Genomic DNA, 16,530 nt, shown 5'->3' with positions numbered 1-16,530 from the left:
GCCTCTTTATATTTAAACTGCCAGCCCAGGATTTTCAGAAAAGTTTCCCCAAGCGTCACTGAGTGTGTGTGCACAAACAATTACACACTGGCGTAGGCACACAGTGGGATGCACAAATACAAACATGTGCAGGTTCACACTCCGCAAGAGGGACCTAGTGGGGCTGCAACTCCACGAAACTCGTGTTCAGTAGTGGAGTGCACACTCTTGCTTGCACACCCTGAGAAGGCGGAGCAGCAGGGTGGTGTAGGTTCCAGCAGGAATTCCAGAGAGAGGGGCTAGGAGGGCCAGGAAGCCGCGCCCTGGAGTTGGGGGCTCGGGGCGGGGCCTTGGGAGTCGAGTTCCTGGCCCCCCACTGAGGAGAAACCCCATGGGCAGAGTAGGGGAGGATTGTCCTGGAGCCAGGGAGCCAAGTGGGACTACCAGGGACTGGAGCACCCCATAGGGGGCGGGAGAGGGCTGAGTGCGGGGAGGGACCTGGCCAGGGAAGGGAGAGGTCAGGGTGCAACCTGGCGGGCAGGAGGTGGGAACTGTGGCCCAGGGGAGTTCCCAGAGCGAGGAGCCAAGATACTCTCCCAGGAGGCTCCTCTGAGGGCCTGGAGGACAATGGTTGGCACGATGGGTCAGGTGCCCCCTGCCAGATTCAAGTTACTAAGTCAAAAGTAGCTGCTGATAGCTTTTCCCCTTCATTCACTGAACACCATTTCTGTGCCAAAGCTTTACCTGAGAGTCCTTCCTGCATTGCCCACAACCTTCTGGTCACATTGGGAAGACAAGGCTCAGTGATATAATAGAACTTACCTCTCAGGTCCACAGAGCAGCCACGATTCAGCCCTGCATGTGGTACCTCATGTTCGTGTCCTGCTTCTAGCCATTAAACCAGAACTTTGGGGGTACAAGGGAGTCAATGTTTTTTTTTTTGTTGTTGTTTTTTTTTTTTTAAATCTCCAGGAATTTCCAATGAGTTTCGCTGATGAAAACCACAGCACTAAATGTCAGACCTCTAGAGACTTTCCAGTCCCAAGTTTGCAAGCTGGGGTCTCTGGGCCCAGTCTGCTCCCTGTAGTGTCCCCTTTGATCTGCAGAGGTACTGTGTACAATTTTGAATTCATTACTAGCAATAAAAATCTAAATTTTATATCAAAATCTGAATTTCTAACTTTTTCAACAGAGAATCAGACAAAACCAACTCCTGACTCGTTTCCTTTCCTTGCATGGATAAAATGACCAACAGCAGAGAAGGGCAAGGTTTTGTTCAGACACCCACAGCTCAGGTTAAGGGACAGAACAGGTGCTTGTGGGAAACCAGGACTCCTAGCTTTCTGACCTGACCCCAGACAACTGCACAGAATCATTTTAAGATGGAGCTTTTCAGGCAAGCAGGAGTGGTACCTTGGCATGTCAGCTTGAGGTAGGATAGAAGAGATACCAAAAAGACAGCTAAAAATGAGACAAAAGAAAGGAAAAAAGACACTTTTTCCTTTCATCTGAAAGCATTGTCATAAAGTTCCTCATACTTTCACTCCCCAAGCCAGTTTTTCTCCCAGACCTGGCACTCCCAAATCATCACCCACAATCTTCAAGTCACAGGAAACACACCACTTAAGAAAACTGCTCTGTGCACTGTTAATTAGCCCACTAATACATGCATTTTTAAAATTAGTTGAGAAAAGGTGATAAAAAACCTATAATATAGGGTACTTTCCCAATCTTGTCTATTGATCAGATAAAGGAGAAGATGTCAATCTAAGGATCCCTGGAACTCCCAGACCTCCATTAGCCATCTGTGATCACCAGACTGATGTCATCTCCACATACCTGCCCAGGCCCACACTCACCAAGTTTCCTTTAAAAGAAGAGCCCAAACCACAGAAGTGCTCTCACTCTTGAGATAGCCTGTGTTGCTGCCCACTCCACCCCCTTTTTTTGTACCAGGGATTAAACCCAAGGAGCACTGAATCACTCACTACATCCCCAGCCCCTATTTTTATTTTTTATTTTGAGACAACTTCTTGCTAAATTTCAGAGGCTGGCCTTGAACTCGTGATCCTCCTGTCTGAACCTCCCTAGTTGCTGGGATTATGGGTGGGCACCATGACACCTGGTTTGGATTCTCTCTTGAATGTGTACTCCTTGTTTTCCTAAATAAATCTGTGTACCTCAATGTCTGACACAGGCAAGAATTCTTTACTTTCACATACATTAAGAACCCCATTGTCCCAAATTGAGGTCCTCCTCTCTGGGACCTCATCAGACTCCCTCCAGTGACAAGACCTATCTGAAGCCAACCCCTTGGCTTCTACAGTCCTGTGCTCTTTCCTGCTCCACAGTCTTGCGGGAGACCCAGGAGGCTCCAGCAAGTGAGTGAGCCCCCATATATGCTTTCAACAGCCCAGTACTCACAGGTGGGCATGTAGGCTAGCTGGGGCACTGTCAGGGGCAAGGTGGAATCCAGCAGAGAAGGAGCATTCTTGAGGTGGGAGCCAGGCAGATCTCTAGGAATCAGATCCCCAAGTGAAGGCGGTTGGACTGATTCACATTCTCAGCCCCTTGGAATGAAAGAGGGGGCTGAGGTCCCTTCTTCCACACGCTGCAGAATGGCCAACTGAGGTTAGAACAGACTTAGGTGAAGGTGAGCCCTGGGAGAGACCTTGGGAACTGAACTGGGGTGGAGGTGGCAGATGGGCTTCATCTCACATGACATCTGGCATGGGGGGCAAAGAGCTTCTTAGGTGGGTACTGCAGGAAGCAAGGCCAAGATTGGAAGGGTGAGGGTCAGCATGGCATGGGCAGGAGGTGGGGGCCAGATTGGACAGGCCACGAGGCCATTAAGCTTTGATTCATCATAGGAGAGATGGGAAAATGCTGACAAGGGTTTTACGTATTAAGGACCAACTAAGGCCAGAGAACTCTGCAGGCTGCAGAGTAGGAGCAGAGCCAGAACCAGGACTATTAGAGCTGCCAGATAGACACAGTGCTGGGGGCTGGGTGGCGACTCAGTGGTAGAGCTCTGGCCTATCACATGCGAGGCAATGGGTTAGGCATAGATATAAATAAATAAAATAAAGGTATTGTGTCCCTCTGGAAATTGACAAACAAGACACAGTGCAGGACAGGGTGACCAGATGGGTGTGGAGATCCAGAGACACCCCTATCCCCCCTCACCCCCCACACACACATAGAGCACAGGCCAGATTATAGGGACCTGTGCCCAAGTGGTAAGCTGGGATCAAGTCACTGCCAGCTAAGGAGATACACTCCCAGCTGTTTCCACAAGTCAGCTTGGGAGCTGGGAACCTTCTCTTGGTCTCCAACTCCTTAAAAAACCAGCAAACCAGCTGGCCCATGCCTGTAATCCCAGTGACTTGGGTGGCTGAGGCAGGAGGATGTGAGTTCAAAGCCAATCTCAGCAACTTAATGAGGCCCTAAGCAACACAGTAAGACCCTGTCTCTAAATAAAATATTTTAAAATGGGATGGGGATGTGGTTTAAGCACTGCTGGGTTCAATTCCAGGTGCCAACCCCCACCCCAGCAGCTCATATGTTCAAGGTCAACAGGGCCATGAGGCACGAGGCACCCACAGGAGGACTGGTCCTGTGCTGTTACTGATTTAGCCTGTGATTTGAGGAGCCATACACCCCCTCTCAGGTCTTAGTGGGTGGGGGTCTGACGGTGGTCTTCCAAGCTGACCACATTGGCTAGATTTTCTCACTTCAACCATAAACAACGTGGCCATAGGACAAGGGCTGCCGAAGATGCCAGAAGTGTGGGCTAAATGGCCACTTTCGAGGCAGGGAAGAGGTATATCAAGAACACCTTGTGCGTTTCAAAATGAAGTCTGTCCAGCAAAGGCCACAGATCTCCCAAGATGTCCCTGAGGGTCCTTCTTATCATATGTCCTCAGTTCACAGGCCTCTGAGCTCATGGAGCAGTTTGCAGATACACCTGGCCGCTATCAGGGCAGCAACTGAAGGAGAATCTCTGCCCAGGAGACTAGACCACCCAGGATCAAGAGGCTCTGGCCTCTGCTCAGGACCCCAGGCATGGTCCCATCTCCCTTCTGAGGCTGCCTGCTGGGGTGAGCCAGAGGATGGACCTGGGGCTGCAGGAAGGGCAGGGCCCCTCACTACTCTGCCTCGCCAGCTGTGTGTCCTGGGGCAAGCCACATCCCAGCCTTGCCCAATGCCTGGGGCATCAGTGAGACCTGGAAGAGGAAATGAATTGAGGAGGAGCGCCTGAGGCCACACGACCAGTGCTCTGTTTCAAGCCAATGTCCAGAGTCCAGTGTTCACAGTTGGGCTGGACCAAGGATGGGCTTCCAGGGACAGGGGAGGCTGACATGAAGGGTGGAATGAGAAGGACATCATTACCCTAGGTACATGAATGATTGCGACTCTACATCATGTACAACCAGAGAGTGAAAAATTCTACTCCATTTGTGAACAAGGAATTGAAAAGCTTTCTGCTATCATGTGTAACTGATTAGAACTAATAATAAATTAATTAATTAAAAAAGAGCCACTGAGGTGGCCTCTGCGTCTGGGCAGCTGAGGGGTGGGAAGGGAGGCAGCATCTTTGAGTTTGGAGTCCAACTTGTATGGGTTCAAATCCTGACCCAGCCACTTGCTGTGTGACCTTTGGCAAGTTATTTAGCCTCTCAGATCCTTTATTTTCACATCTATAAAATGAGATGAATAACTATAGCCAATATTAAAGCCAAGTGCCTCTCTGATAGTCCCAGCTACATTGGAGGCTGAAAGAGGAGGACTGCTTGACCCTAAGAGTTTGGGCCCAGATCTCATTTCAAATAAATCAATAATAAAAGCCAACATTAAGTTCTAGAAATTGCTCTAAACCCTTTAAATGCTTTATATCATTCTATAATACCACACTGGTGTATAGGTGCTATTTTAGTCCCAGAGGATAGAAGAGGAAATCAAGGCCCAGAGAAGCAAAGTAATTTAACCAGACCACATAGCTGATAGGTGGCAGATGATCCCAACAAGGTCCCTTACTCCCACCTTGCAGAGTTAGTGATGATCAGCTTGTCACACGGAGGTCACAGTATGTGGTTGCTGTTGTTATTATAGTGATGGTGGCTGTATTAGTTTGCTAGAGCTGCTGTAATGAGGATCACTGATTTTTTTCTTTCTCTTTCTTTCCTTCTAATTGGTTGACTTAAACAATCAAAAGTCTGGAATCAAGTGATGGCAGAGTTAGTTTCTGCTGCGTCCTCCCTCCTTGGCTGTCTCCTCCCTGTGTCTTCACCTGGTCTTCTTTCTGTATGTGTCTGTGTCCTCTTCTTATGAAGATACCTGTCCAATCAAACTATGGCCCATCCTCATGACTTTTTGTTGTTGTTTTTCCCAGAATTAAACTTGCTTTGTAATCAATATAATTTCTGGACCTTGGAATCTAACAGGACACCTGGAACACAAAGTTCCCTGTGAGTTTAAAACTGTGCAGAGGATCAGGAGGGACCCAAGGCAGGTGTGGAAAGAAGGAGGAAGTAGACTTTGGAGTGATAAATTCTGCCCTGAGTGGTGGTGGGTAACTGGAAAGGGAGGGGAAGGGCGGGTGCACCTGTAATCTCAGTGGCTTGGGAGGCTCAGGCAGGAGGATTGTGAGTTCAAAGCCAGCCTGAGAAACTTAGTGCAGATCTAAACAACTCAGTGAGGCCTTGTCTCTAAACAAAATACAAAATAAGGCTGAGTGCCCCTGAATTCAATCCCTAGTACCAAGAAAAAAAAAAAGAAAAAAAAGGGAGCTATTCAGCCCTGCAGTGATTCAGCCATGGGAGTGGGTTTGGCTATCCCCTAGAATGTATGGAGAGTCACATGCTCAGCAGTCGCCAGGACACAGTAGTAGAGGCAGAAGTGTCCAAGGAACATCAACTCAATAGCATGGGGGGAGTGGCTCTTGTTTTGTGTACCTGTGGCAGAAGAAGTGCAGCCAGTCCCAGGAGAATTAGAGGGTGTGTAGATGCCCAGGGGGGAAGTTGGAGGCAGCTGTCCTCTTGTACACTCCCAAAATACCCACCCTCTGAGCTGTGTTGGCCTCTTTTTTACTCAACTTTAAAACTCTGTCACCAAATACAGTCACATGCTGAGGTACTGGGGGTTAGGACTCCAAAAAATGAAATTCAGAATGGGCACCATTTGGTCCATAGTGGTGGGAAATGTGGTTTCCTGTTACCATGGCAGGGACAGAGAGGGAACAGGGTGGAGGACAGACAGCAGCTGCCCAGATGCCCCCTTGGTCCTGCAGGCCCGAGCCAAGGAAGGCTGGACACCATATCAGGGCCACATCCATGAGGAAGAAGCCTGTGGGGTAGAGGCCTTCACACATCTAAGCCTGGGATGGAAATTCATTCCCAGTACTTTGGGGACAGTTTTCCCAGTCCTTTCCTGTCCCCTGGGTCAGACAGGGTACCCGGGCTCCACCCTGACAGTCATGCTTTCTCCCTCACAGGTGGACCAAGAGCATGTCTCATGGGCCAGGAAGCCTCCTCTGGCTCCTGTTCTTCCACAGGAAGTGCTTTCTTAAGCCTTTCTGGGGAGAGGGCGGCTCATGGTAGAGATCTGGACTAGCAGGTGTGAGGCCCTTGGATCCTTCCCCAGCATAAAAAAAAAGAAAAACTCTGCCCCCAGAAGGAAACGAAGACAATAAAAAGGTTTTTCCAACCCCCTCAGGAACCCTGGGCTCTTCAACCTTGGTTTTTTCCCATCTCACACCCAATATGGGTTTGGCCAGCCTGGGAGTGGTGGCTGACACACCGCCCTAGTGTCCCACCAGCCACAGTGTTGGCCCTGGAGACTTCTTCTGGAAGGCAAGTCCTGAAGCCAGCATAGCCAGGTCTGGGCTCATCCTGGGGTCACATGTCCCTTTTTCTCCCAAAGATATCTCCTTCCTTCCAACTAGCCCCCACCTCCCTAGGGCTGGCCGCCCCTGCTCTCTCCTCCTGGATGGTCTCCAGTCGTCTCCTGTGGATCAGCCACCAAACAGTGAGCGGGACCTTTTCAACATACACCTGACCATTTTGCTCTGCTAGAAGCATGCAGACCAGGGCAGGAGGAGGCTGGTTCAACTTTTTGGGCACTCGGGATGGAAACCAGGGCCTCGGGGGTGCCAGGCAAGTGCCCTACCACCAGGCCCCAGCCCCAGCACCAGGACTACACTTTGTTCTTTCTTACCTCTCCACTGGGGACTTGGTCAGAGTACCTAAGGGCCTGGAGGGTGGGTCATTTCTTTGGCAAAGCAGGGATTAACAGTGAGTGCACCAGTGTCTATCTAAAAAGAACAGATTTTTAAACAATTAAAAGAAAAAACAGCAATAAGTGCAGCTGCATGGCCTGTGGTAAGAACAGCCTCAGGCTAGTTGTGCTTCTGTGTAACCTTACCCCAGAACGGGGGCCAGTTGATGGGCAGACACTCGCTAAGGTGGTATTATTTCCTGAAGTCCAGACCAGGATGGTGGCCAACCTCGTGTCTTTCCAAAGGTAGAAAAGTTTGGGCATAAATGGACAGAAGGAGAAATAATCACTGAGGCTCAAGAAATGATTGGAAGGAGGGAAATTCAGGGAACACGGATACCTGAAGAGGCTCAGAGCAAGAGAGAACAGTCTCTCTTAGGTCAATCAGAGCAGATTCCTGAAAAGAAAAAGCCATTTGACAAGACCACTTCTGTTTTTGGAACCTGACAAGATCAAAGGGAAGCCTGCAAACCTGGTGAACTAGTTCTGGGAAACATTTCCATATGTCTGAAGAGTGGAATAGACTAACTATTAATGATTGAATGGACTTATAGTATTACCCATGTCTTCTGAGTTGTACAACACCTTGCAGTAAGGGATTTGTGTTTGAAGTCCACCGACTATGATTTTGTGGTTGATTGATTGATTGATTGACTTGTGTAGTACTTGGAGTTGAACTCAGGGGTGCTCTGTCACTGAGTTACATTTGTGGCTCTTTATATTTTATTTTTATGAGGCAGGGTCTCACTAAGTTACCATGATTGGCCTCCAACTTGGGATACTCCTACTTCAGTCTCCCTGAGTCCTGGGATTATAGACAAGCGCCACCTCTCCCAGCTGACATTGTGATTTATAAATAAAGAAAATATTTTGGAGCCATGCATGGTGGTGCATGCCTGTAATCCTAGTGCCTCGGGAGGCTGAGTCAGGAGGATCCCAAGTTCAAGGCCAGCTTCAGTAACTTAGCAAGATCCTGTCTCAAAATAATAAAAAGTACTAGGGGTATAGCTCAGTGAACACACACACACACACACACACACACACACACACACACACAAGCACACATTTTGGTCTTCATTCCCAGTTCCTGGCACAGAGTTCCTAAATGCTTGCAATTTCCTAGGTGATAGTGGTGTCTTTTGCTTTAATGAGGTGACTTTCTTGGTAGTTTTCTGCATGGGGACTGGTAACCAGCATGATAAAGACATAATTAGAAGTTTGGATCTTTCCATGACAGTCCTCATCCTCTAGGGAGGGTAGAGGGGCTGGAGATTAGGTTGAAAATAAAGCAGGCCTAGGGCTGGGGTGTAGCTCAGTGATGGAGTGTTTGCCCAGTGTTCAAATCCCAACTCTGCTCAATCAGTCAGTCGGTCATACCTCCAGGATAAAACACTCCTAAACATTCTGAACTCTGGGGACTCAGGGTATTTCCAGATTGGTGAATACATCCACGTGCCAAGAGGGTGATGCATCCCAACTCCATTTGAATGGCAGCTCCTGCCCTGAGAACTGGTTCAGAGCTCTACCACCGAGCCCCAGCCCCAGCCCCAGCCCCAGGACTGCACTTTTGTTCTTTCTTCTCTCACCTTTTTTTTTTCTTTCTGGCTGTTCATTGATGTCTTTTATCATATCCTTTAATGAACCAGGAGGCAAGTTCCCCTGAGTTCTGTGAGCCCTCTTGTTTAGTTATCAAACCTGAGGTAGGCACCGTGTGAACCCCAATTTATTATAGCCAGTTGGTGTGACATATAGGTGACAACCTGTGACTTACAAGTGGCAACTGGACTGGGGTGGGGGCAGGCTTGTGGGGCTGAGCCCTTCACCTGTGAAATCTAACTTACCTCTCAATGGTGTCAGAATTGAGCTGAATGGCAGGTCACCCAGCAGATGTCCATTGGAGAAATGTGTGGTGCAAGAAAGCCACCCAAACACCTGGCCACAGAAGTCCTCTGTGCTGGCCGTTGAGAGTGCAGGAAGAAAAAAAACAGTTTGGTTTTTCCGTTATATAAGCACTAAGTGTGCTATCACTTGCTGTCAGCTCCTACGGACTCCCACGAGCCCTCCTTCTCCAAGGGCTTTGATCATCTCTATTTTCTGAGCATCCATGGCAAGGCTGACCTTGGGCCAGCATGCCCACATTCCCAGCATCCTCTGCAGCTGGGGCCTAGGTCTGTTGGGCTCAGTTGGTGGAGAAAACCTATCTCTTGTGTTCACACCAGGACTTCCAAGAGCCAGGGAATGATTTGCTCAGCCTAGACAGGTCTGAGCTTCAAAGTCTCCCACCATCGAGCCACGCTCACTACTTGGGAATATTTTAGCCAGAACTTGGGACTGAGCCTATGGCAGGGAATAGGGGTGTGACCACTCTGCTCAGAGACCTACACCCTCTGATAGACCCAGTTTCCCCAACTCTCCCTGGACACAAAAGTAGCCCCTAGTACTCCTCCCAGGGCTCATGCTTTCTAGAAGGAATGGTCAAAGTCATTGTATTAGTTTCCTATTGCTGCTGTAACGAATTTGCACAAATGAGGGATTTAAAGCAACACAAACATATCTTACATTCCTGAAGGCCAGAAGTCAGAAGTGGGCCCCAAGCTCCTCCCCTGCCCTCCAGTGTTGATGGGGCTAAATTCTTTCTGAAGCATTCCCGGTCCTTTCCAAGTCCTAAAGGACTCTTGTATTCCTTGCCTTGTGGCCCCTTCCTCCATTTTCAAAGCCAGAATCTGCAGATCTCTTCCTTCCTCTCCTTGTTAGATCAGGACACAAGAAAAGACCACTGACTCCAATTAAAATCAAATTAAAGCAAGCTTATTATTTTGACCGGCCGGGCTGCCTCTCCCTCCCAAAATGGCAGGAACAAGACAGCAACCCCACCTTTCCTATAGCCCAGCTTTATAGCCCAGAAAGTTACACAAAAGGGGGGTTACAAATAACAGAACTCTGACAAGCATCACACTAATGGTAGTTTACATTTTTTTTTTTTGCTGGCCCCAACATCAGAATTTATGAGGACCATTAGAGCCTCAGAGAGGGTGGTTGTGTGGCCAGGGAAGGCCAATATTTATGAGGTGTCACTAAAGTTTCAGAGAGGGCTGCTATCTGGTCAGAGAGCCAGGCATGGATGAGTTCAAGGCACGGGCAGGCATTCCAAGCAGGTTCAGAATTTGCAGTAATTTATAGTAAAGCCGAAATCATCTTTTCATGGCTTTGTGGCAAGATGGCTCCCAATTTTAATAAAAGATCATGTTGGGTCTATCATTCCCCCCTTTTCTTATGTGTCCCTTTCAAATCTTTGATAGGGTAGGGGAAGAGCACTGAGGGAATTTTAATCCCTCAGGTAACAGTTTCCAAATTTTTAGAACTCACCCAAAACCGGTCTCCCTGATTTTACCTGACTTAAATAATTACTTATATTGATAGTCTATTTATTTTTGGCTCCATTGTTGTAAGAAGAGAGGCGTCACTCATTTTGGCTTCTTCTGAGCTGAGAGAGGGTGACATGAGGGGGCACGGCGTGAGGGACATGAGTTGCCTTTTAGAAGTCAGTTTGGCTTGAAGTCTGGTTGGGGAAGCACAGGTTGTAAAGTCATCTGGGGATGGGTGCTTCTATGAGAGAAAGAAAAACCATGAGTACTGAATAAATGTTGCAGCAGCTGGAACATGTCACTGCATAGAAGTTCCCTCACCAGGCTTTAACATCCCCAGTTATCAGGACTGTAAACTTAACATTTAACTTTTAGTGTTACAGTTGTCCCTCCCCATAAGAAACAGTTTAATAATTTAATGTCATCTGATCTTGCAAAATCCTTTTACTAGTATGACCTCTGTGTCTAATAGAGAAACCTTTAATTCTGTTACTCAGGGCTGGATAATCGTACTAGCAAACACCAAGCCTACCTGTGTAGGTTAGGAATATCTGTAGGCCTTAAACTAAAAACTTCTGCCTCTGGCAGCTCCTCTTGATAGTCTCTTTTTATAGTTATCAGGCATTTCTGTCTGAGAATCCTTCTTTGTCGCCTCCAGTCTTACTTATTTTGGGAGGCTAACATAAAGTGTATACCTTAAATTATTTTTATTTTTTTATTATTACTATTATTATTATTATTATTATTATTATTATTTAAAATGCCCAGGAATGGCTGTATTTTGGTTTTAACTGTCTTTGTTAAGTGTTTAAGATGAAGCAGTCAAACTGACTTTTGTTTCTATCTATTGCTAACAGTCAGCTGAGCTTTTATGAAAGTCATTCCTGGGGAAACTTGAGAGCAGCTTCTCAGTTCTGCTAGTGCCATTTGCACTAGGATGGGTCCAGGTCTTGCTTGACCATGTGGCTTCCCTTGGAAGCATCAGGGATGTCTCTCTTCTCTGATGACTCTCCTCTTCATAGCCAATGCACTGATTGGCTTTCTGTTCTCCAGTGGTCTCATTAATCTCCCTGATCAGGAGGTTAGGTGGCCCAGAGTTGCCAAGCTCTTTAGAGAAGTCCTCTGTTCCCTGGATTCAGACTGACTCAGAGGGCAAGATCCAAATATTGGTTTTCTTGGCCCTTTTTATTTAACTTTAATTTTAAATCCTAATCTTAAACATCCAGCAAATGAATTTTAACAGCCTTATATTAAGAGTACTAGGCTTTAATGTCCATAATTTTATAATTATTTAACTTTTTTATTAATTGGGATCTGTATTATTCTATTTGTCTTGTAGGTGATGACTTATTATCTTAAATTAACCCATGTTGGGTTCTTAAAGCAACACTTCTGTAAAACACTAACAGGGAATCTTTAGATCACTTATAAGGAAATTACAAAATAAAATTAACAAGAGTAAAAATCCTTAGTTTGTGTAATAGCTACCCTGAATTTTTTGGCTGAGTTATACATTATATCCCCTGTTTGAGATCCTAGTAATCTTGACAGAAAAAAAAAAAAAAAAAAAAAAACTTTTGAACATAACTTTAAATGAACTAAAATCTGGCCTACTGCTTTCATAGTCATTCTCACATGTAGTAAGATGGGACACAGAGCCTTATCTCAGGTAAGGCAGGGCTCTTTATAAATCTTAAGTGTTTTAGTTCTAAAGCTGATCTTTGTTTTTTAAATATCATTTTACAAAGTTTACATAAATTGTTTGAGGTCACATGAACATTAGCTAACACCATATGATATCACATTTAAAACATGAATTAAAGAAAGGCTGAAAGTTTTTAACCTATACATAGATTAGGCTCTCATTAACTTAAAAATACATTTAAATTTTTTCCCAATGTAAAAAGTAACATAAAACTTTACATATCTTATTGATAACAGGTAAATAAATCCCCAATATATTTTTTACCATACAACTTCAGAACACCAGCTTGATATAATGCTCTTTTAATGTTTCTACCTTACAGACTTGTATACCTGGAAGATATGAGCACATTAATAGTATCACAATTACATTGATGTTTCTCCATTAACCAAGTTTAGCTTTTAAATAAATGGCAGTACAGTGCTCTAAAATAACAGTTCTTATTTAACCAGTTGTTTAATTTTTATGGTTGCTTGCTCTAGAAAAAAATAAAACTTAATAAACACAATGTTATGGGTAAACTTATACTTTAAGAAATTTTTTGTCTCTTTAACACATAACTGATTTTTAAAATCTTATACAGACTTTAGTACAAACTTTTTTTAGTAGTACAAACTTATACAGACCTTAATAAATCAATCAGATATCTAACAAAAGTACTCATGAATGAGTAATCCCATATCAAATTTACTTTACTTATTTATCAAAATATTAGACAAATGTATTGAACAGTGTAAACCATTTTTTGTTAAAGGAAAAGTCTTAGGACAAAGGAATATTAGACATTTTATAGACATTAATATTTTATTAGATTTTTGAACACCTAGAAAAACTTGTAAGCTTAAATTTAAAGATATTTATTTTTATCTGTTTATCCAATTTAAATTGAACCATTTAAATCACATGAATTAAAGATCTTTGGATCCACTTTTTAAAATTTGTTTTTATGAGCGCTCCTTATATATGTTAATTTGTATATCATATATATGATATACGGACATATGTATATATAGACATACAACACATAAAAAAAAGTGTGCACACGTAACAATAGTAGAAGCCTTGTAGCTTTTCACAGTTGAAATCTCCATTGAAATGTTTCAAAAACTCCACAGTTGGTCAAAGATAGAACTGATCAAAAAACATTAACCTAGGACTTTAGGATCAAAATCATGAGCTCAAAAAAAAAAAATAATAAAGAATCTAAGGAAAAAAATAAAGAGTCCTAGAAAAAAATGACTGGCCAGTAATTAGTAAATACCATACAATTTACCCTTTTTTTCCCCTTAGGCCTTAGATCAGTCTCCTACTGAGCTTGCAGGCTTCTTTCATTTGTATTTCAACATAAGTCATGGCTAAGTTCTGGAAGGAGCAGGAAAAACTGCTATTCTGAGCAGACACCTCAGGCCTAAGGCATTTTAACCATAAGTCATAATTTTCAGGTTCAGATGTTGAAAATTATGATACAAGTTTAAGATACAATTCACAAAATTTTATATCTTATTTAGATAACAGATTGTTACAATAAAACATCATCATTTAGACACACATTCAGCTAAGATCATTCCCAAGAAACAATTTATAATATCAACACATTATTGCACATGTCTTAAAGGGCCAGAAACAAAGACACAAGACAGACAGAAAGGAGCTCCAGACTATGGCTGACAGAAGCCTTTAAAACAGAGTAGATAAGAGAAAAATCTCCTACACCAGTAGCACCATAGATGTCCCCACAAGGGGAACAGATGTTTTCACAGAGGGGCAACCTGAAATGTAAAATCAAGGGTCTCCATGGTGACTTTACTGCATTTAGTGTCCCCTTTTTCTTTTTCTCTTTTTTAAGAAGACAGAGGTGGCATAATCCTTACAGTGCAGGGAAGGAAGGAGGGAATTCCCTGAAGCAACAGGGCTTCAGCAGCAGCTGGGAGTCCCTCAGTCCCTCCTTTTACTTACAGGGTTAGCTCCTCTGGTTTGGTTCCACCCCAGGCATGCTCCATCTCCTAACATTTCAGTAGTCAGCTCTCAAAAAGTTCTGGGGCAGGAGGGTATCAAAATTTGTAACTGAAAGTTCAGTTCCTGACCTTGAAGCCAATTAATGCCAATTTAATAATGAGGACAGGGTTTTGAGAAAAAGAAAAAAGGAGGTTTATTGCTTTGCTAACAAAGGAGAAACACAGGGGACTCTTCCCAATGGTGTGACTCTCTTGATCTGGAGGGACAAGGGGCTTTAAAGGAGATTCACTTGTTAACCTGGGAGATACTGAGTTCTTAGGTCCCCAGCAGGCATTGCCCTCTGCAGTGGGTGTGCTCCAGCAGCCAGCTAGGGGCTTCTCTCATCCTCCTTAACAAAGGGGGGTAAAGTTCATCGCAGTTCCTTAAAACACAGTCCAAAGGGGTGTCAGGCTTACTTGCTTTATTACCCATTTTCACGTCCAATATCCTTATGTTTTTACCACAAAAATCACACAACAAAACACACAAAAACAAACAAACAAAAATCATATAGAACACAGAACAAAACACCGGCGCCGAAACAGAAAAACAGAGGAGCAATACAACGTCTTGCTAAAGCTCAGGGGTAGGAGCACGTGCGTGCCCGTCGGCACCTCTCTACCCTTCCAGAAGATTTCCCTACAGAATAGAACCGAGGACAGAATGATTTGTCATTCATGTCCCAGACAGGAGTATATGTGAGCCTCGCCAGGCCACCTCTCTGTCATCAGAAGAGATCTCCCTTAACCGGATATCAGATGTTATAAAGGTGCCACTTACCTACGGAGGCCTCCTCCTCCAGGTGCTTGCCTCACTCCAAGGCCTTGGAATGTCTCAAGTTGTGCACCCCCTAGAGTGGCTCTCCAGCCCGGAGCCCTGGAATGAAGGCCGGCTTCAGAATTTCCAGCAGTCTGGTCTTGTGATCTGGTCAGGCAGGGTCATCTCGCTGGGGAACTCCAAAACTCTTAGACCAGGACTCAAGAAAAGACCACTAACCCCAATTAAAATCAAATTAAAGCAAGCTTATTATTTCGACTGCCTGGGTTGCCTCTCCCTCCCAAAACAGCAGGAACAAGACAGCAACCCCACCTTTCCTAAAGCCCAGCTTTATAGCCCAGAAAGTTACACAAAGGGGGGTTACAGATAACAGAACTCTGACAAGCATCACACTAATCATAGTTTACATTTTTTTGGGGGGGGGGGGCTGGCCCCAACATCAGAATTTATGAGGACCATTAGAGCCTCAGAGAGGGTCTTTGTCTGGCCAGGGAAGGCCAATATTTATGAGGTGTCACTAAAGTTTCAGAGAGGGCTGCTATCTGGTCAGAGAGCCAGGCATGGGTGAGCTCAAGGCATGGGCAGACATCCAAGCAGGTTCAGAATTTGCAGTAATTTATAGTAAAGCCCAAATTATCTTTTCATGGCTTTGTGCCAAGATGGCTCCCAATTTTAATAAAAGATCAGGTTGGGTCTATCACTCCTCTTCTGCCTGCTTCTGCTACTTCAAAGAACCCTTGTGATTACACTGACCCTGGCCCCCCAGTGTAAGAAACCAAGGGCATCTTTTTATCTTGAGGCCATCTTAGAGCAACCTTGATTTTAACTGCAACGTTAATTCCCCCTTGTCACATTATATAATGTATTTACAGACTCCAGGAATTAGGACATAGATATCTCTGGGGGGTCATTATTCTGTCTACCACAGCAAAAGGCACCATGCCTCCCAGCACTGGAAAAACTGAAAAAAAGAAAAGAGAGTGAAAAAAAAAGTCATCATGCCCCAGTTAGAAGGCACAGGTGGCAGTTAAGATAGTTGGCCCTGGAGGCACTCACCTGGGTTCAAGTTCACCAGCAAAGTGACCTTGGGCAAGTTGCTTCGCTTCTCCAAACCTCAGTCTCCTCATTTTTAAAATTGAGGATAATGTGATACATCTATACAATGGAATACTACTCAGCAGTAAAAAGGAATAGATTATGACTATATCACAGCAGGTGAGTGAATGAAGCCAGCTTTTTGTTCAAAGCACATATCACAGAATTTTGCTTATATATAATTCTAGAAAATGTAAACTATTTTATAGTGTCAGCAGATTGGTGGTTACTTGTGCTCAGAGGGTGAAATTATAGGGAGCATAAATAAACTTTTGGTCAGAGTACACTGGTGCATGCCTGTTATCCCAGACACTTAGGAGTCTGAGGCAGGAAGATCCC

This window comes from Marmota flaviventris, chromosome 9 (genome assembly GCF_047511675.1).
Source record: "Marmota flaviventris isolate mMarFla1 chromosome 9, mMarFla1.hap1, whole genome shotgun sequence".
NCBI lineage: Eukaryota > Metazoa > Chordata > Mammalia > Rodentia > Sciuridae > Marmota > Marmota flaviventris.
The sequence above is the reverse complement of the archived record's forward strand: the minus strand, read 5'-3'. Positions refer to the sequence as shown.